This window comes from Erythrolamprus reginae, chromosome 9 (genome assembly GCF_031021105.1).
Source record: "Erythrolamprus reginae isolate rEryReg1 chromosome 9, rEryReg1.hap1, whole genome shotgun sequence".
NCBI lineage: Eukaryota > Metazoa > Chordata > Lepidosauria > Squamata > Dipsadidae > Erythrolamprus > Erythrolamprus reginae.
Window position 1 is genome coordinate 45415585 of NC_091958.1, and position 22806 is coordinate 45438390.

The 22806-nt window shown below is 42.6% G+C and overlaps 1 long non-coding RNA gene across 1 annotated transcript in view; it reads right to left on the minus strand.

The window, feature by feature from the left end:
- Nucleotides 1–7294, minus strand: part of LOC139172187 (uncharacterized) — a 79432-nt gene extending 72138 nt beyond the window's left edge. Inside the window, exon 1 of the long non-coding RNA XR_011559845.1 lies at nucleotides 7178–7294. This is a non-coding gene — a long non-coding RNA (uncharacterized lncRNA). The remainder of the gene's footprint in view (nucleotides 1–7177) is intronic.
- Nucleotides 7295–22806: the final 15512 nt, after the last annotated feature.

Here is a 22806-nt window from a genome sequence, read left to right on the forward strand (position 1 = left end):
TTTTGGAGGGGGTTTGTCTAAATTCACCCACTGCTTTGGCTGGAAAGCTTTGTAAAAAGTCTTGGGAATCTCTCGTAGCTTTGGCCACCGCAGTCCCTCCGACAACCGGCGAAGCCAAATTTCTCTTGATTGCTATTTGGAACCAATTTGCAGCCTCCCAACGAGCCTCGGAGTTGCATCGCTCCGTTTTGCTAATTATTCTTGGAGGCATTGCATTCTTGTCTTGAATGGGGGATCCATTTCAGCGTTGAATGGGATCTGGCAGCGTGAAGTGATGGCGAGGAGCAAAAGGACAAGAGATGAGATTGCAAGGGCCAATATTGTTGTTGTTTGTCTCTTTTTTCTTAAAGTTTTCTGGTCGAAGCTGGTTCTGTTGTTGCTTTTTTCTTTCCTTTCAGGGAGGGGGTAATCCAAGGCTTGTGGGGGAGGAAAAAATTGATTTTGGAGCTTTGGCTGAAGGGGAGGTCAGGCGTTTTAGGGCAGAAGGATTCTTTAAATTCCTGATGGATGCAGAAGATGGACATATCATATATATTCTTTCCGTATCTCTTATATCATATATATTCTCTTCTTTTTTACTTTCTACCTTTATATATATTACTTGTTGTGATTCAGCCTGAGGCTCCTCAGGGACCGGCTGCGTCTCTGCTGGATCCAGGCCCGGAGGAGGAGGACAGTGAACAGGAGGGGGAGGACCAAGCAGACGGGGGAGAGGAAAGTCAGGAAGAGGATGAGGGGGAGCAGCCTGAGAGCCCCTGGGGGGGGGCTCTCCCCAGCCAGTAGCCTGGCCTCATTGGTTGAGGAAGCACAGGCTATAATTGACATGAGACAGTGACGTGCATCTCAGAGACGGGACCAATTAGAAAGATATTGGCATCACTGAATTGGCAACAGCTGGGTTTGGGTGTGGTTCTCCTCAGCAGGGTTTAAAAGGCAGGCAAGCCCTTTCAGCCATGTGGAAGTTCTGTGACCCTGCTTTGCTTCTCGGCGTCTCTGATCTTGGCTTGTGGCCTAGAAGACTGGAAGACTTGGGGGAGGCGTATGTTTGTTATCTCCAGCATTGTTTTTGACAGAAAGAATCCTGTTTTACTTCATGGCCTTCGTGAAACATCTTTGAAGTTTCAGCGTGTTCCTGTTTGTAAGGACATTTTCTGTTACCTGTGTTTGCTTTGAATTCTATAAACTGCCTTCGCTTTTTACCAGTGTGTCTGGCTTCTCTTTTTGGGTTGGTGTTTGCTTCTGGAGGGACCCGGACAGAACATTACTTAATGTCTATTCTCTTCCATATGTATTGTATATTGGACAAAGAATAAATAAAATAAATATAGGATGGATATCAGAATACAGTAATCCCTCGCTACTTCGCGGTTCATCTTTCGTGGATTCGCTACTTCATGGGTTTTCAAAGGGGGCTTAAATCCACTAAATCCATTGAAAATTTTAAATCCATTAAAAATTCATAAAATTCGTCTACGTACTCTATTAAAGAAATTGGTAGCATATCACATGTAGTTCCAGCTGAGAAACATTATAGAATGACTGTTTAATGCAAAGGGTGGGTTTTAAAAGTCCAAATACTCGTTAAATACATTAAAATATATCTTTCCCCTACTTCACAGAAATTCATTTTTCACGGGTGGTCTTGGAACGCATCCCCCGCGAAAAATGAGGGATCACTGTAACTGAATAATGGAGTTGGAAGGGATTGTGGAGGTCTTCTAATCCAACCGCTTGCTCAAGCAGGGGATCCTATACCCATGATGGCAAACCTATGGCACGCATGACACAGGTGGCACACGAAGCCATATTGGAAGGCACACGAGGTGTTGCCTTATGTCAGCTCCAGCATGCATGCGCCGTCCAGCTAATTTTTGGCCTTCGGGAAAGCCGTTTTACCCCCCGGAATGCAAAAAAACTACCCAACGGGCAAACCAGAAGTTCACCTTTCCAGTTTGCCTGTTTGGCTGTTTTTTGCACTCCAGAGGGTTCAGGAAGCTTCCCTGAACCCTCCGGAGTGCAAACACAGCACAGCAGGCAAACTGGGAGTGCATTTTATGAATTTCCAATTTGCCCGTTTTTTCACCATCCTGGGCTTGGTAAGGGGATGGGGGGCGGGGGTTGTGTGCACGCAGAATGCAGCTGCGAGAGCAATCATGGGCTTCCCAAGATATGCCCATGTTACACCAACACTCCGCAGTCTGCATTGGTTGCCGATCAATTTCCGGTCACAATTCAAAGTGTTGGTTATGACCTATAAAGCCCTTCATGGCATCGGACCAGAATACCTCCGGGACCGCCTTCTGCCGCATGAATCCCAGCGATCGGTTAGGTCCCACAGAGTTGGCCTTCTCCAGGTCCCATCGACTAAACAATGTGGTTTGGCAGGACCCAGGAGAAGAGCCTTCTCTGTGGCGGCCCCGACCATCTGGAACCAGCTCCCCCCGGAGATTAGAACTGCCCCCACCCTCCTTGCCTTTCGTAAAGTTCTTAAGACCCATCTCTGCTGTCAGGCATGGGGGAACTGAGACATCTCCCCCGAGCCTATACAGTTTATACATGGTATGTTTGTGTGTTTGTTTGCTTTTAATAATGGGGTTTTTAGTGTTTTTTAAATTATTAGATTTGTTCTTACATTGTTTTTGTTATTGTTGTGAGCCGCCCCGAGTCTATGGAGAGGGGCAGCATACAAATCTAATAAATAAAATAAAATAAATAAATGTGCAGGAGCAAAGATTGAGGGCAAAAGAAGAAGGGGATGGCAGAGAAGGAGGTGACTGGATGGAGCCCCTGAAGCAGTTAGAGTGAGATTAAATGGATTCCGGGAGTTGGTAGAGAACAGGAAGGCCTGAAGGGACGTTGTCCATGGGGTCGCGATGGGTCGGACCTGATTTCGCAACTAACAACCACAAAGGTCTTACTAAGGCTTTATAAAGTGGTACCCGTACTTCACATGATCTGGAGGTCAGCTTACAACAGGGTCCCTCAACCCAAAAGACAGATGCAATAGTCCTGTGAGAATCTGCCTTCCTCAGGTCAGACAAGTGACCGGGTGGGCTCCAACAGAAGAAAAGAGATATCTGTGTTGAGTTTACACAACCTATTAAGTCATAAAGCAAGGGTTTGCACAGCTACATAATCAAATCACTGCATGATGGCTTAATCAAATGTGTGAAGTCGGTCAGTTGGTTGCCCGGAGCTGCTGTGACTTCCCAACTACTAGCCTGGATATGAATTTTCTGTGGAATTGTCCCCTTTTGAACATTTCATAGGCACTCATCCTAGCCATGTTTGCAAACTTTGTTTGACCTTGACCTGTCTCTGGGATGTTCATGGCTGGCAATGATTTTATGAGTAATTTCGCATGAGGTTATATAGAGCTTTGAATTAAATCATATATTTCTTCCACGTTTATTAGCTTATAGGTAAGAAGAGTGACTTTCTTCCTTCCTTCCTTCCTTCCTTCCTTCCTTCCTTCCTTCCTTACTTCCTTCCTTACTTCCTTACTTACTTACTTACTTACTTACTTACTTACTTACTTACTTACTTACTTACTTACTTACTTAGAAACATAGAAGACTGACGGCAGAAAAAGACCTCATGGTCCATCTAGTCTGCCATTAGACTATTTCCTGTATTTTATCTTACAATGGATATATGTTTATCCCAGGCACGTTTAAATTCAGTTACTGTGGATTTACCAACCATGTCTGCTGGAAGTTTGTTCCAAGGATCTACTACTCTTTCAGTAAAATAATATTTTCTCACGTTGCTTTTGATCTTTCCCCCAACTAACTTCAGATTGTGTCCCCTTGTTCTTGTGTTCACTTTCCTATTAAAAACACTTCCCTCCTGGACCTTATTTAACCATTTAATATATTTAAATGTTTCGATCATGTCCCCCCTTTTCCTTCTGTCCTCCAGACTATACAGATTGAGTTCATGAAGTCTTTCCTGATACGTTTTATGCTTAAGACCTTCCACCATTCTTGTAGCCTGTCTTTGGACCCGTTCAATTTTGTCAATATCTTTTTGTAGGTGAGGTCCTTCCTTCCTTCCTTCCTTCCTTCCTTCCTTCCTTCCTTCCTCCCTCCTTTCCTTTCCATTCCTTTCGTTTCCTTTCTTCCATCCTTCCCTCTCTCCTTCCCTCGTTCTTTGAATGCATATAGATAGATTCCTTCTTCTTCCTTCTTCCCATTCTTCCTTCCCTTCCTCACTCACTCACTCCTTCTCTCCCTCCCTCATTCTTTGAATGCATATAGATAGATTCCTTCTTCTTCCTTCTTCCCATTCTTCCTTCCTTCCCTTCCTCACTCACTCACTCCTTCTCCCCCTCCCTTGTTCTTTGAATGCATATAGATAGATTCCTTCTTCTTCCTTCTTTCCATTCGTCCTTCCCTTCCTCACTCACTCACTCCTTCTCTCCCTCCCTTGTTCTTTGAATGCATATAGCTAGATTCCTTCTCCTTCCTTCTTCCCATTCTTCCTTCCCTTCCTCACTCACTCACTCCTTCTCTCCCTCCCTCGTTCTTTGAATGCATATAGCTATATTCCTTCTTCTTCCTTCTTCCCATTCTTCCTTCCCTTCCTCACTCACTCACTCCTTCTCCCCCTGCCTTGTTCTTTGAATGCATATAGATAGATTCCTTCTTCTTCCTTCTTCCCATTCTTCCTTCCCTTCCTCACTCACTCACTCCTTCTCCCCCTGCCTTGCTCTTTGAATGCATATAGATAGATTCTTTCTTCTTCCTTCTTACCATTCTTCCTTCCCTTCCTCAATCACTCACTCCTTCTCCCCCTCCCTCGTTCTTTGAATGCATATAGATAGATTCCTTCTTCTTCCTTCTTCCCATTCTTCCTTCCCTTCCTCACTCACTCACTCCTTCTCCCCCTCCCTCGTTCTTTGAATGCATATAGATAGATTCCTTCTTCTTCCTTCTTTCCATTCGTCCTTCCCTTCCTCACTCACTCACTCCTTCTCCCCCTCCCTCGTTCTTTGAATGCATATAGATAGATTCCTTCTTCTTCCTTCTTCCCATTCTTCCTTCCCTTCCTCACTCACTCACTTCTTCTCTCCCTCCCTTGTTTTTTGAATGCATATAGCTAGATTCGTTCTTCTTCCGTCTTTCCCTCCTTCCCTCCCTCTCTCCCTCGTTCTTTGAATGCATATAGCTAGATGTCTTCCATGCATTCATCTGTCCCATCCATCCAGCTTGGGTGAAGATGGATTCCCCCCAATCCTTTAAGGATTCAAAGGTTAGGGACACAGAGTAACAGGGGATGTCATCCACTCCCTCAACTCATTTTACTTGAAGAATATTGTCGATATTTTTTTCCGCCAAAGGTAACCGAGGTGCAGCTTTTTAAGGACTGGGAATGTATCTTTTTTAAAAAATAAATTGTCTTTGGCTGCTGTAGGGAAGGTCAATGACTCAAGGATATGGGCAGTGCTAATTAGGGGTGGCGTAGGCAATCTGGATTTTGTTTGCTTGCTGTTATGTAAAGCCCTCCATCAGGAATTTGCACCATATTTATTTGTTTCTCTGCTTGGGCCGGGTAGGAAATTGCATCACCAGTGGTTGATGTTTTATTTCCCACGTTTGCAATGCAGTCCTGGAGAGAGTCGAGAGAATTCTGGAACTTCTTCTAGCCCGTTGGGTTGGTGGCAACCATAACACAGGTCTACAAAAAGATAGAAACATTGAAGTCTGACGGCAGAAAAAGACCTCATGGTCCATCTAGTCTGCCCTTATACTATTTCCTGTATTTTATAGGATGGATATATGTTTATCCCAGGCATGTTTAAATTCAGTTACTGTGGATTTAGCTACCACGTCTGCTGGAAGTTTGTTCCAAGGATCTACTACTCTTTCAGTAAAATAATATTTTCTCATGTTGCTTTTGATCTTTCCCCCAACTAACTTCAGACTGTGTCCCCTTGTTCTTGTGTTCACTTTCCTATTAAAAACACTTCCCTCCTGGACCTTATTTAACTCTTTAACATATTTAAATGTTTCGATCCTGTCCCCCCTTTTCCTTCTGTCCTCCAGACTATACAGATTGAGTTCATGAAGTCTTTCCTGATACGTTTTATGCTTAAGACCTTCCACCATTCTTGTAGCCCGTCTTTGGACCCGTTCAATTTTGTCAATATCTTTTTGTAGGTGAGCTCTCCAGAACTGAACACAGTACTCCAAATGTGGTCTCACCAGCACTCTATATAGCGGGATCATAATCTCCCTCTCCTTGCTTGTTATACCTCTAGCTATGCAGCCAAGCATCCTACTTGCTTTCCCTACCGCCTGACTGCACTGTCTTTTGTAATCATCGTAGTTGACCTTGTACTTTTCTGAATTGCTTTTTTGTTCTGATTTCAAAAATGTATATAGTTTTTCTGTAGCAGGTATAGTTTCCACGAAGCAACATCCTTAATATAAGGTATAGGAAATATACGGACGACATTAAGAAAACAATAACACAGGTGTACAAAATATATCTTTTGTAATCATCACAGTTGACCTTGTACTTTTCTGAATCATTGCTTTGTTCTGATTTCAAAAATGTACATAGTTTTTTGTTCTGTAGCAGGTATAGTTTCCATGGAGCAGCATCATTATTATAAGGTATAGGAAATATACTGGTGACAAGACAACTAGACACAAGAACAGTTTTTTTCCAAACGCCATCACTCTACTAAACAAATAATTCCCTCAACACTGTCAGACTTTCTACTAAATCTGCACTTCTATTCTACTAGTTTTTCTCATCATTCCTATCATCCATTTCATCCCATGTTGACTGTATGACTGTAACTTGTTGCTTATATCCTAAGATTTTTATTAATATTGCTTCTTCATTGCTTATTTGACCCCATGACAATCATTAAGTGTTGTACCACATGATTCTTGACAAATGTATATTTTATTTTATGTACGCTGAGAGCATATGCACCAAGACAAATTCCTTGTGTGTCCAATCACACTTGGCCAATAAAAATTCTATTCTATTCTATTCTATTCTATTCTATTAAGAAAACAATAATTACCACGTACAGTACATTGAAAATGTGGAAATAATATAATAACAAAAATGCTTCTATATCAGAAACTTTATGTGATAGAACAAAACTAAGCATATTTTTGGAATCAGCACATCAAACTCCATAAAACAGGCATATTACCTTTGATGATGATTTTGTGTGTGTGTTGACCAGTGTAATGGTTCTTGCCACTTTTCAAATCTCTGTGCCACTTTTCAAATCCCATCAGATTGCAGTCTGCTTTTTCCCACCAGCCTTTAAATTCCACCTTAAAAAAAAGAAAAGAAACCATGGCTAGCTGAAGGGCTCCCACCATCCCCCTCCCACCGTCCAAGCTGAAAGGCCTTTGTGAATCACTTTTGTGCTTGTACAATACGCAACAAATAGGGTTCCGCGTTGGAAACATGATGACATCACTGGCGGAAACACGGTGCTGTTGACAATATCATGTACAAAATCATGGGGACCGAGACCAGAAAATGCTAGGTTTCACTTGTCGATTTCGTAAGAAAATCAAACAATTCTTTTGGTAAACAAAAAAAAAGCAAAATAAAACAGGATTTGATTCCCTTCGCCTCCCGTTGACAAAATAAACTCGAAAGTTGGGATGGAAATTCTAAGAAGGGTTCTTTGAGTCTGTTTGTTGATGGTCTGCAGGTGGTTTCTACCCCACCTCCCCTATTTTAAGGCATGTTAACTTCAGCTCCCAGAATTCAGATGGCCATCTTGAAGTTGAAGTCCACAAATCTTAAAAGGTGGCCAGGTGGGACAGCCTAGGGCAGTGGTTAAAGACGCCAGACTAAATACTGGAAGACCATGAGTTCTGATCTCATTTCAGGCATGAAAGCCAGTTGGGTGACCTTAGACCACTGGTCATTGTCTCTCAGCCTTGAGAAGAAGTGGGCAAGGACCAACCTCTTCCAAAAGTAATACAGTGATACCTCTACTTAAGAACGCCTCTACTTAAGAACTTTTCTAGATAAGAACCGGGTGTTCAAGATTTTTTTGTGTCTTCTTAAGAACCATTTTCTACTTAAGAACCGGAGCCCGGAAAAAATTCCCAGGAAATTTGACAGCGGCACGAAGGCCCGGCCAGTTTCTTGCCCTTCCCCCTTTAATCCCGGCCATCTTGGGCTTTTCTAGCCTGCCAGAGGAGCCTTTTGGTGGCGCTTAAGGAGGCTTTGGCAGTCCAGAGCGAACGGAGCGTTTTCCTTTCTCTAGGTGCTTGGACAGGGAATAAACCTCTGCCAACACCCAGAGAAAAGAAACCCTCCCTTTGATCTGGGCAGTGACTGTCCTCCTCCTCTTCTTCCTCCTCCTCCTCCCACCCAAATTCCGAGCTTTTATTTCTTTCCTAATGCACGCATTATTTGCTTTTACATTGATTCCTATGGGAAAAATTGCTTCTGCTTGCAAACTGTTCTACTTAAGAACCTGGTCACGGAACGAATTAAGTTTTTAAGTAGAGGTACCACTGTACTTAGAAACCTGCAAGTCCAGGCCTTTACCAGGGGTCAAGGCTGACTTAAAAATAAACTCCCCACACAGACAAAAAGGGTAGGTCTTAAATTATACATTGCAGTATGAATGCAGCTAATAGAAAAGCTGTTTCTCCCTTATAACATGTATTGAGAAAGCTTTGGGGTTTTTTCTCATTGTCTTCTCCTCACTCCTCATAGGTTATGTTCAGTAATGGGTTCCAGGTTACGCTATCCGGTGCGCCATTCCGGTAGGGAAATCCGGGATGCGCACATGCACGCCCACGTGTGGGATTTGGCTCCTGCGCATATGCGCAGTAAGCGGAATCTCATGTTATTTTGGCAATTACCCAATACCCAGTATTCCAAATCAATTGTATAACCGAAATTTTGAACCCAAAGCACCATTACTTCTTTTATTGTTTCCTCCTCCATTTTAACATTTAATATACATATTAGACAGTTATACATTTTTGTTATCATTTTCTCTTCAGTTCCCATTAAAATGTTATACAGTTCTTGATATTCTTGTTGAAATTCGAATTGTGACAAATCTTTTTTGTACCTTGAGGTAATTTGCAGGTAAGAACACCAATCTATTTTTATTTCAACCAATGCCAAATCTTCTTTTGATTTAAGATGATTTTGTTCATCCAATAGATCTTTATAGGTCACTTTCTTGTCCAAATCTAACACATAGATTGTTGTTTCCATGGGAGATATCCATTTAGGGGGTTTTATATAGTATTTTTTCTTAATCTCTTCCTTCCTTCCTTCCTTCCTTCCTTCCTTCCTTCCTTCCTTCCTTCCTTCCTTCCTTCCTTCCATCCTTCCTTCCTTCCTTCCATCCTTCCTTCCTTTCCTTTCCTTTCCTCCCTTCCTCCCTTCCTTCCATCCATCCTTCCTTCCTTTCCTTCCTTCCTTCCTTTTCTTTCCTTCCTTCCTTCCTTCCTTCCTTCCTTCCTTCCTTCCTTCCTTCCATCCTTCCTTCCTTCCTTCCATCCTTCCTTCCTTCCTTCCTTCCTTCCTTTCCTTCCTTCCTTCCTTCCTTCTATCCTTCCTTCCTTCCTTCCTTCCTTTCCTTCCTTCCTTCCTTTCCTTTCCTTCCTCTCCTCCCTCCCTCCCTTTCTCTTCTACACTGCTCCAACCTGACTCTTCCCAATTCTTCCCAATCTTTACAAAGAAGCTGATATTTGTTTTCTTCAGCAAGGAGAAATGCAACAACCCTTAGTATGCCCCCAAAACAAATATCACACGACCACCCCCAACCCCAAAAGTCCACATTTTCTCTCGCTTCCCTTCACTGGCAATCCAGACGCCTTTCAAACGCTGCTGTTTTTAAGATACAGCGGACACCATCATCGCATCCAACCTTCTAGGGAAGACCCCCAAGCCAGAAAAACCCAAGGCGTCCCCCTCCCCATTTAAAAGAAAGGCAAGAATGAGAACTCTTCAAATGGGGGTTCCCCAATAGCTTGGGGTGGGTTCCTTCTTTGGTTTTGGGGGGACAGAAGGTTTAAGGGATGGGGGACAGCCAGCAAAAGGTTAATCCCAAATCCTTGGAGAGAGAGGTTCACCCCACCCCTCCAAGATGAGAACATGATGTCATGTTCTCCAGTTTGCCTGCCTGCCTTCCTCTCCCACCTACCCATCCCTGCCTGCCTGAATAGGGAATTAGTTTTGCCCCCACTTAGACCTCTTAATTAGCTATTCTTTTGGCTCGGCTTGGGAAGGGGCGGAGGACGGAGGGACCCCCTTCCCTGCTCACCCCCGCCGCGCTTGGCCCTTCTCCTGTGGCAGACAACAAAGGGGCTCAGCAGGCATTGCCATCGGAGGGCACCGGAGACGCCAGGGCTGTCAAAGTTGGTTCCCCACCTTCCTGGCCCCGGCCTTTCTCTCCCGGGGCTGGGAGCCAGGCTGCCTTAATTGGGCTGAAAATCTAATCATTTGTAACTCCCAGGCCTGGGAAGACGGGAACGAGAGAGAGCCCGGGTGGAGGGATGGGGGTGGGAGGGAGGCAGCAGGAAGTGTGGTTCGGGGGGGGGGGGGACAGAGAGAGAGACTCCCAATGGGAGATAAGAGGGGGGCACATTGGGAAAAGGGTTTGAAAGCGGGAGGGACAAGCGAGAAGGGAAGCATGAAATAAAGGAAGGCAACGGGCAGGAGAAAAAGGAAGCGAGGATAAAGAGGATAAAGGCCAATTGATGCAAGATATATAACTACGATAACAATACGTGGAAATCTTAAAGCATGGAAGAGAAGTCGATATGTGGGCTGCAATAGGATTCATAGACGTTAATTTGTTTTGGTAGATGTTTTTGTTGTGCTTTTCATGGTTTTTTTTCTTTTGTTTATATGTGGGGGGGCTGTGTGTTTTTTTTCTTTTTGTGGGTTTTTTGTTTTGTTTTCTATTCTGTTTTTAATAAAAATTATTTTTTAAAAAAGAAATAAGGGAAGGCAACTGGCAGGAGGCAAAGGAAGGGAGGATAAAGAGGATAAAGGCCAAAAAGGAAAAAAAAAGGATGTTTTTTTAAAAAAAGGCTTGATTATAAGACAGGAAAAAATTCTAAATTTGATGGCTCTTGATTCATTAGTGATAAAGCAGTCACTATATATAAATACACACATCCGTACATACATTCATACATACGTGTGCAGCAGAGGTTGGTTCCTAATAGTTCTGAATGGTTCTTTAGAACCGTTGGTAAACCAGTAATGACATCATGGAGCCGATTCTGTTGGTGACGGTCCAGGAGGGCCGCCATCTTGTTTTTTGTGTCTGCGCATGCAGGGAAGTTAATTTTTGCTTCTGTGCATGCGCAGAAGCTGTGTACCCATGCGGCACGGGAGGAAGTGAACCCACCCTTAGTGTGCATGTGTGTTTGTGTTTGTGTGTGTGTGGATAGATAGATAGATAGATAGATAGATAGATAGATAGATAGATAGATAGATAGATAGATAGACAGACAGACAGACAGACAGACAGACAGACACATACATACAGAGCTGGAGGGATTGGATACTCTAGCCTAGAGGATAATTCTCTGCCTTACAAGGCAAAGGTTGCAGGTTCAAGTCCCAGTGGGTATGGCTAGCTGATGAGGCCAAAATAAGGCCAAAATAGATCTATCCTAGTCTCCCTTAATTTTCAAATTCAGCAAAAAACATGTGACATATATATATACATATACATATACATATACATATACATATACATATACACATACATACATACATACATACATACATACATACATACATACATACATATGTTTTTTTATGTCGGATCACCCTGGTATATTGAAGGAACGTCACAGCTCCTTTTTGCCTCTAGGCCCAACCCAGGGCCATTTCAAGGCAGTTAATTTTATTTATAGCCGACAACTATATTCTGTATGTGTCAAATGTTTTTTTTTCTAAGGCGAACAAGGACAGAAACACCAGCCTGAAGATGTACAAAATAAATATCTTACCTCCATGGGGACCTATATTCAAAGCAGCATGAAGCTGCTATATAAAGCAACATCTAAAAGAACAATTGATAAAGACAGTATAAAACCCATTAATAAAATCATGTATATCTTTTGTAGCCGAATCTAAATGATGTCACATTTGATCAAAGGCCCCAGGTCTGCTGGCAAAGGCAGGTCTTTACGGCTTTCCAGAAGGCCAGTAGAGTGGGGGGCAGTACAGATCTCAGCTGGTACCAGCTATTAATCAGTGGGACGACTGGCCTCCAGAATTTGTGGGTGCCAGACATTAATACAATTAAAAGTGTCCAGAAATATTTCACAAGAAGAATCCTTCGCTCCTCCTCCGGCAACAAAACACCTTACTCCACCAGACTTGAAATACTGAAATTACACAATTTACAACTACGTCGCCTCCAAACTGATCTAACCATAGTTCACAAAATCATATACCAAAATGTCCTTCTTGTTAATGACTACTTCACCTTCAACCGCAACAACACACGAGCATGTAATAGATTCAAACTAAATTTAAACCGCTCCAAACTAGACTGCAGAAAATACGACTTCAGCAATAGAGTGATCAACGCCTGGAACTCATTACCTGACTCTGTTGTTTCTTCCCCAAACCCCAAAATCTTCAACCTTAGATTGTCTACAGTTGACCTCTCCCCTTTTCTAAGAGGTCCGTAAGGGGCGTGCATAAGTGCACCATTGTGCCTACCGTTCCTGTCCTATTGTCTTCTTTTATCATTACTTTCTGTTATGTTTATATAAACTACTACCATATACAGTGATACCTCGTCTTACAAACACCTCGTCATACAAACTTTTCGAGATACAAACCCGGGGTTTAAGATTTTTTTGCCTCTTCTTACAAACTATTTTCACCTAACAAACCCACCACCGCCTCTGGGATGCCCCGCCTCCAGACTTCCTTTGCCAGCGAAGCACCTGTTTTTGTGCTGCTGGGATTCCCCTGAGGCTCCCCTCTATGGGAAACCCCACCTCCGGACTTCTGTGTTTTTGTGATGCTGCAGGGGAATCCCAGCAGGGGAATCCCAGCAGTGCAAAAACAGGTGCTTCGCTGGCAACGGAAGTCCGGAGGTGGGGTTTCCCATGGAGGGGAGCCTCAGGGGAATCCCAGCAGCGCAAAAACGGGCGCTTCAGCTGGCAAAAGGGGTGAATTTTGGGCTTGCACGCATTAATCCCTTTTCCATTGATTCCTATGGAAAACATTGTTTCGTCTTACAAACTTTTCACCTTAAAAACCTCGTCCCGAAACCAATTAAGTTTGTAAGACAAGGTATCACTGCACTTGATTGACAAATAAATAAAATAAATAAATAAACATGGTCTAGGGGTCTCCTGCTTGAGTAGAGGGTTGAACTAAAAGACACACACACACACATTCAAGATCCCTTCCAACACTTGTTATTCTGTTTTCCTGTTGACTTTGGGGTGGGTCAGAAACTCACAGTCAGAAACCTGAGGTCTTACCTGGTCTACAGAGAGAAGTTCTCTAGTGCTGGCATTTACCGGTTGCTCTTGGCTGTTGGTTCTGGCACTTAGCTACTTCACTTGGCATGCCCTCTGGCCCTGGCATGGTTTTTTCACAAGCCTTGTCATTTGTAGCTCTTGGCAGAAGGCCTGGTGATGAGTGAGTGGGAAGTTACAGTCTTTCAGAGGAACTGAGATACACGTGGAAGCTTTCGGTGTTTACTCTGAAGGTGTTATGCTGTAGTTAACATCCATGACCCTGCAGGCATCTTCCTTCCATTCTGAGGATTTAAAAAAAATAAAATAAAATAGTGGCTCCAGTGTACACACAGATTCCTTCACTCTTGTTGTTCTCATTTATTGGCAACAGAACATTCAACTGTACGCATTGAGATGCACAGATAGAAGGATAGATTTGTATCTCTGGGTTGAATTATGGCATCGAAAATGTCCAAAGATACTTCACCAGAAGAGCCCTTCACTCCTCCACTCAAAACAGAATACCCTACGAAACTAGACTTACAATCCTAGGTCTAGAAAGCTTAGAACTACAACACCTTAAGCATGATCTAAGTATTGCCCACAAGATGATATGCTGCAATGTCCTGCCTGTCAACGACTACTTCAGCTTCAACCACAACAACACAAGAACACACAACAGATTCAAGCTTAATATTAACTGCTCCAAACTTGACTGTAAAAAATATTTACTAATCAAGTTGTCGAAGCGTGGAACTCATTAGATTAGATTAGATTTATTGGATTTATATGCCGCCCCTCTCCGCAAACTCGGGGCGGCTCACAACAATAATAAAAAACAGTACATAATAAAAATCCAATGCCCACCAGACTTCGTACTGTCATCCCCTAACCCCCAACATTTTACCCTTAGACTATCCACGGTTGACCTCTCCAGATTCCTATGAGGTCAGTAAGGGGCGTGTATAAGTGCACCAGCGTGTCTTCCGTCCCCTGTCCTATTGTCTCTCCCATATCCCCTATATCTTTTTCTTCTATTCTATCATTGACATATTTTAGTCCTATATTTTCTATTCTTTTTTTGACATATTTTACTTCGAATGTATCCTCTATAACCTTCATTGTGTATTAATGTGTTTTGGACTAAACAAATGAATGAATGAACGAATGAACGAACGAACGAACGAACGAACGAACAAACAAACAAACAAACAAACAAACAAACAAACAAACAAATACTCTCTGAACTTGGTTGTTTTCTTGCGGACATTTCGGTACCCAAGTAGGTAACATCATCAGTTCTAGAAGGGAGCGGAGTTTTTGGAGAGGAGGAGAAGGAAGAGGAAACTGTGGGGTTCTTGATGCGCTCTGAGCTTGTCAGTTTTCTTCCAGATGTTTCATTATCCAACTAGGTAACCTCAACCAGAATTGGAAGGGAGAGATGTTTTCTCTCTGCCTATTTATAAGTGTGTTGCCCTGCTTGGTTTATAAACAGAGAGTAAACCCATCTCCCTTCTAGCACTGATGACATTATCTCGTTTGGTAATGAAATGTCTGCAAGAAAACAACCAAGCTCAAAGAGGACCAGGAACTCCATATTCAAATAGGTTCTGTTTAGGACAGCTGCGTGTTTTAGTTTATCTAGGTGAATCCTCAAAAGTTGAGGCCATCCTTGGTTTGGAAAGGTAAAATAGTTTATATTATATCACTCTACTAAACAAATAATTCCCTCAAAACTGTCAGACTTTCTACTAAATCTGCACTTCTATTCTACTAGTTTTTCTCATCATTCCTATCACCCATTTCCTCCCATGTTGACTGTATGACTGCAACTTGTTGCGTATATCCTAAGATTTTTATTAATATTGCTTCTTCATTGCTTATTTGACCCCTATGACAATCATTAAGTGTTGTATCACATGATTCTTGACAAATGTATATTTTATTTTATGTACGTTGAGAGCATATGCACCAAGACAAATTCCTTGTGTGTCCAATCACACTTGGCCAATAAAAATTCTATTCTATTCTATTCTATTATTTTATATGGGAAAACTATTTTCATTAGGTAATCAGCTTAAATGTTGGAGTGAGGGGAAATTTTTCTCTTCCCATTAAATAATGAAGAATATGGGATTTATAGAACGTTAGATATTGAGGATATATTTGGGTTTTTTTTGTTGCTGTTGTTTGTTGAAATTTTAGTATCTGTCAACTAGTTTAAATGTTGGAGGGATGAAGTTATGGGAGGGGAAAGGGAAAGTCGAAAGTAAAAGAAAGTCTACTTAGAGTACATAAATGATATCAAAATTTGGCATATGTATATAGTTGGATATTGACATTGTGTTTTTATTTATATATATCTTAAGATGGAGAAAACTCAAAAAAAATATACCCAAAGAAAAGGTGTCCATCCTAAATGAAGCCCATGAAATTGTTCACCAGCAATTGGTACCAACAGTGATTTGAAAGAGTAAGCTATGGTTGCAGACTTCTGCATTACATGATTGCATTTCCATTGATGCACATAAATAGGTGAATCTTACATATGCAAATACCATGCAAAACCAGCCTCCTCTTTCTTAATCAGAATCGTTACCTTTCTTCCAGGCAACATCCAAGTATGCATATATTTCTGGGATCATTGACTGTCAACTGATATGAACTCAAACAACTATTGGATGAGTCAGGACTCAAAAACATGTCAGCACCAGCAGACAAACTGGAATGTAATTTCAGTGAATAAACCAGGATAGAGGAAGCCAAGCAGGATGCCAAAGTGCGTGTGTATCATTGATTGTGGCAAAATTCCATTGCTCCACAATGTTGGCTCATTTTCAAAATCTACTTCATTGAACTCTGTGGGTGTATAGAGGAGACTGGTACATTGTGCAATCTATATATGTAAAAGCAAAAAACACTCACACATTAATCACAAAATCTCCAGAACCATAAAGCCTACAAACTTGAAATTTGCCATGGATGTTCCTTTTGGCTTCTAAGTGCTCACTAAGAAAGGATTTTTCAAAATGACCATCGGAGCATGAGTATTTCTTACATTATTATTAACAAGCTCGGATGCTAGGGAGTTCTACTCCCCCTCCCAGCCTGAAAAAGAAATCTGATCCAAATGCAAAACACAAGCAGAGGAGTTTCAGTTTTGCTTTTGCTTTCATAGCAGCCAGCAGCTTTACTAAAGCACGCCTAGACTCCTTCCTGTCTCCTTCTTGCTCACACAACAAATACTCTGAGTTTCCAAACACCCTTCAACTCTTTCACACACTAAGAGAACACTAGCCAGGTGAATACCAATGGATGTTGGTAGGCAGAGACAGATTTCTCTCTCACACACACACACACACCTTATTTTCCTGCTCAGTTCAGAGGAATCTGTTCTTCTGCCGTAACACCAGTTAAAGGGAAAAGAGGCAAAAAACACAGGAAAAGATTTACAGAAGCTTCCTGTTTTTCCCATGGCCAGTTCTATGTGGCACGCTCCAGAGTCAGTTCACCCGACAGCCTGGTTATCCTCCAGCCAGAGAGCAAATACCAGGAATGTTGTTTACAGGGAGGTTCTGAGCAATTCATCTGAGAGACGAAATTGAAAGTTTATGCTATGGAAATAATGTCTTCATCTGTAACAGAAACTTAGCTTACCATCTCTAATGAAACAACACAGTCTCCCTTTTTAACTACTCATTAATTTTCAAGCTTTAAGTGTCAATTTATCAAGCCCCTTCACATGGTTTCCTAGCAAATCACGGGTATCAGTTAGCATTCCATATTTGTCTACACTAGAGACAAGGCCCACTATTGATTTACTTTCTAAATCCAATCCATTTCACTTTCTGAACCCACTTTCTGAAATTCAACTCAACGCAACTTTATTCTACTCAACCTAACTTATCTCAACCCAACCCAACTCTATACAACTCCTCTCAACCCAACATAATAGAAACCTTCTGTACTTAATTCAGCTCAACCCAATCCAACCCAAACACTAGTCACTTTGAGTCAATCACTGTCTGTAAATCCAATGAAGTGAAGTGAATCTGAAAGTTTCACTTCTTCCATCTCCCAGAGAAAAAAAGGAAATACAGATTATATTGAAGCAATTAGTCATATATTAACTTTGTGCTGGTTAGAAATGGGACTGAGAGAATTAAATCTACTAGAATAGAACAACGGTCATGAAGGTGGTCTCTGCGAGTGTTGTGGTACGCTTAGACTGGCAAGGCACGAAACACGCCCTGGTCAACCACTGCACCCAGTCCATCTCCAACTGTCTCCTGCTATTGGAGCAAGATGGAATCTGGGAAGAGAGAGTGAGGATGAGTATGTAATACCTCTCCCTCAATTTAATCCAATTCACACACATCATTTTCACTTTAAGTGAACATGAAATAATGTTCGGTCATAGTTCTAGCTTTAACTGGGGGGAAATGAGCCGTCTCTTCTCTTGAGAAATCATGGATGAAAAATAATAATAATAATAATAATAATAATAATAATAATAATAATAATAATAATAATAGATTTGTATGCCGCCCCTCTCCGAAGACTCGGGGTGGCTCACAACAACGATAAAAACAATATTATACAGGCACAAATCTAATATTTAAATAAAGCTAAAAACCCTATCATAATTAAAAACCAAACAGCACATACATACCAAACATAAATTATAATAAGCCTGGGGGAAAGATGTCTCAAATCCCCCATGCCTGGCAGTATAGGTGGGTCTTAAGTAGTTTACGGAAGACAAGGAGGGTGGGAGCAGTTCTAATCTCTGGGGGGAGTTGATTCCAGAGGGCTGGGGCTGCCACAGAGAAGGCTCTTCCCTTGGGGCCCGCCAGACAACATTGTTTAGTCGACGGGACCCGGAGAAGGCCAACTCTGTGGGACCTTATCAGCCGCTGGGATTTGTGCGGTAGCAGGCGGTTCCGGAGGTACTCTGGTCCAATGCCATGTAGGGCTTTAAAGGTCATGACTAACACTTTGAATTGTGACCTGAAACTGATCGGCAGCCAATGCAGGCCACGGAGTGTTGTAGAAAAAGCCTTCAATAATGAACATTGGATGTCTTGCACTTGAGTACGTAGATCAATTTTTCTGCAATAGTGCTAAGGCTTGGGAGCACTTCCTTGTCTTCTACATCTGGGTCCCTCTCCTTCCTCCTGTATTTCCCCAGCACCCAAGGAAAACAAGGAATATATTTTTTTCCTTTTGGTAGTCGTATGAAGTAGATCCAAGAGAAAAGTAATAGCTGCAACATCAAGGAAGACTGCTGGAATAAGAAACCTGCCACGGAGTCCGAATTGCACCTACTGATGTCAGAGCGTCTTCCTCCAACTCCATCCCTTCTCCGTCTGTTGGAAGCCCACCTCCCTGATTCCCAGCTGTCGTGGCTTGAAGACAGGAGAGTCCCAAGTGAGGAAAATCGGATCCCAAGCTTTGCTTAGATTCCAGACTTAAGAGTACAAGTTCTCTCACTGTTCTTTGTTTCCTTTCAAGGAACAGGTAGATTCAGAACCGACAGAAGGAAATCCGCTTTTGCATAGCGCTTAGTAAAAAGTGTGGAATTCCCTGCCAGCAGTTGTGGTCATATGGCAGCCAGTTGGATGTTGTGCAGATGGTCCTGACCAGATTCATGGAGGCTCTGGTGATCGGTAGTGCTTACTTTGATGGCTGCTTCCTGCCTCCTTGAAACAGGAGGGGTTCAACCAAAGAGTCAAGAGAAAAGCATTCTAGCAATCCAGCCCTAGTCTATAACCACAAACGCATTCAGTTGGCCCCTGTAGGACGCCAAGTGCTAGATGGGTTAAGGGTTTGACCCATATCTATGAGCCAGGGGTGAAATCGAGCAGGTTCTGACGGGTTCTGGAGAACTGGTAGTAGAAATTTTGAGTAGTTCAGAAAACTGGTAGTGGTAAATTTGAGTAGTTCAGAGAATCAGCAAATACTAATTCTGGTCTCACGTCGAGATATACTTTCATTCTGTTGATCCATTGTTCTCATAGTCAGGAAATGTCTCCTCACTTCTAGGTCAGGTCTCTCTTTAACAAGCTTCCCCCCTCTTACTTCTGTTCTGTCGGGCTCTCTGGTAGAATCCTCCCAAAAATTCACAGGTACAAATTTCAGACACACACACACGTTTGAAAATTCAAAACAATGTTCTCTATAATGAAAATTCACTTACCCTAAGCCCTCTTTTGGTATAGCAAAGAGCACTCATCTCCAAACAAACTGGTAATTTGTACAAGTCCCTTATCAGTTATGAGATACTTAGCTTGCAGCTGTGAGGCAATTCACAGTCCTTCTTCTTTCACAAAGTGACACACACTTTGCTCTGGTTTAGTTTCAAAGCAGGGAAAAATCAGCACACAAAGGTCAAAGTCAGAAAAGCAGGCACGAAACACAATGATCAGATAATCCTCCACAATGGCCAAACCCACAGGCTGCTCTTTATAGCAGCCTCACTAATGACCACAGCCCCACCCAACCACAGGTGGCCTCATTTTCTTTGATAATAATCTCTCAGTTGTTGTTGCCTATACATCACTCTCCGCATGCGTGGCTGTATCATTAATTCTTGTTCTGAATCCAAGGAGGAGCTAGATAATTGATCTCCTTCTGAGCTGTCTGCCACACTCTCCTCCTCCCTGTCACTCATGTCTTCTTGGTCAGAGGAGCCTTCATCATCAGATTCCACCAGGGGCAAAACAGGCCTGCAGCATGTGGATGTCTCCCCCACATCCACAGTCCTTGGGGCAGGAGCTGGGCCAGAGCTAACCACAACAACTTCTTGTCCTGCCCTTTGATGCTTTGGAGAACACGTCAATCCCTTTCTCCATCACCACCATCTCAAGTACTACACTGTGCAGGAGATGACCTGCTCTGGAGGATCCCTATGTCAAAATCACATCTGGTAATTTTCCTATGGGTTTGCCCACCGAAAATGTGAGCGTTTGCACATGCAAACTTGCTTCAGCCACTCATGCACCTTCAACGCATGCATGCAGTTTTCCACACAGCCTTCCATGCATGCGCTTTGCTCATGCGCACTGCTTAAAAACATGGCTAAATAGAATGGCATAGCACCAGGGTGGACCAGGTCGCAACTACAGGTTCGCCCAAACCAGTGCAAACCGGCCGAAAACCACTTATGGATCTACTCCCACCCCTACCTCTACTTTGCCCCCAGTTCTTGCTTCACTGTCTGCCTGGCTATTCAAGCCTTTAGGAGGAAGTGACTGGCATGGAGAAGAATGCTTCTTTTCCCTCGATGGTGTCAGAAAAAAGCAGCTGTGTATCTAATCTTGGGCATCTGTTCAGGGCTGATGTCAGTGGGGAGCAATTCAGAGGTTAAGGAGGTGAGGGGAGCTTGGGTTTGTTCTCCCTCCCTTTTCCCTCCGCACACATGTCGACTTCTTGCTACAGCGCCTTGACTCGAAGCATGGGCAAATATAACCATCGGATGACAGGTTTATTTCTTCAGTTTCCCCTTTCGGCAGGAGAAGACAGGATCAGAGCTTGTCTGCCTGGGTGGGGCAGTTCAGAGCACGTGTCTCCATAGCGGAACAGCTCCTCCTGAAATTTGGAGAAGGGCTTCTGAACTTTTCCACCTGCACTGACAACTTGGCACTCGTCCCCATTTCACAGATGGGAGAATAGGAAAACTGAGAGCCAGGGTTTTTGCTCACTTGATGCAGGGGTGGGTTCCTCCTGATTTGGACCAATTCGCCGGAACCGGTAGTGACCTGCTGGTCACAATGATTTATTTTTATTATCTGCTCAGAATACTCGCCATTAACAATAACTCTCTGATGTCTATGCTTCAGTGGATTTCAAGCTGGCTGAAGCATAGACATCAGAGATTGATTGTTAATGGCGAGTATTCTGAGCAGAGACAGGTTACAAGCGGTGTGCCACAAGGGTCTGTTCTGGGTCCTATTCTCTTTAATATGTTTGTGAGTGACATAGGGGAAGGTTTGGTAGGGAAGGTTTGCCTATTTGCCAATGACTCTAAAGTGTGCAATAGGGTTGATATTCCTGGAGGAGTCTGTAATATGGTAAATGATTTAGCTTTACTAGATAAATGGTCAAAGCAATGGAAACTGCAGTTTAATGTTTCCAAATGTAAAATAATGCACTTGGGGAAAAGGAATCCTCAATCTGAGTATTGCATTGGCAGTTCTGCGTTAGCAAAAACTTCAGAAGAGAAGGATTATGGGGTAGTGATTTCTGACAGTCTCAAAATGGGTGAGCAGTGTGGTCGGGCGGTAGGAAAAGCAAGTAGGATGCTTGGCTGCATAGCTAGAGGTATAACAAGCAGGGAGAGGGAGATTGTGATCCCCTTATATAGAGCGTTGGTGAGACCACATTTGGAGTACTGTGTTCAGTTCTGGAGACCTCACCTACAAAAAGATATTGACAAAATTGAACGGGTCCAAAGACGGGCTACAAGAATGGTGGAAGGTCTTAAGCATAAAACATATCAGGAAAGACTTAATGAACTCAATCTGTATAGTCTGGAGGACAGAAGGAAAAGGGGGGAACATGATCAAAACATTTAAATATGTTAAAGGGTTAAATAAGGTTCAGGAGGGAAGTGTTTTTAATAGGAAGGTGAACACAAGAACAAGGGGACACAATCTGAAGTTAGTTGGGGGAATGATCAAAGGCAACATGAGAAAATATTATTTTACTGAAAGAGTAGTAGATCCTTGGAACAAACTTCCAGCAGACGTGGGTGGTAAATCCATAGTACAGTAACTGAATTTAAACATGCCTGGGATAAACATATATCCATTGTAAGATAAAATACAGGAAATAGTATAAGGGCAGACTAGATGGACCATGAGGTCTTTTTCTGCCGTCAGTCTTCTATGTTTCTATTATTTATTCATTTATTTATTATACCTCTATGCCACCTTCTCCTCAAACTCAGGGCGGCTTACATCAAGGGAAAAAAAATTCAACATCTAGAAATCTAACTCTAAAACCATCCTAAAAGCAATCGCTTGCATTCACCCAAAATTCATTCATTGGCCGGGGCTAGATGTTAAATTGAGTGGCTCCAAGCCAGAGATAGAGGTGGGTCTTTAAAGCCTTGCAAAAGGTGGGGAGGGTGTGGGCAGTACAAATCTCTGGAAGGCTGTTTCATCCTCCTGACGTTTCAGGAAAGCCCCAGAGTCAAAATAATCCCCCAATGGACAAACTGGAAATTTGGAAAAATGCACTTCTTGTTTGCCGATTTGGGCATTTTTTTTCACGTACTGGCAGTGGTGGGTTTATAACGGTTTGGTCCGGAGAGCCGCACCAGTATGAACCCACTGATTTT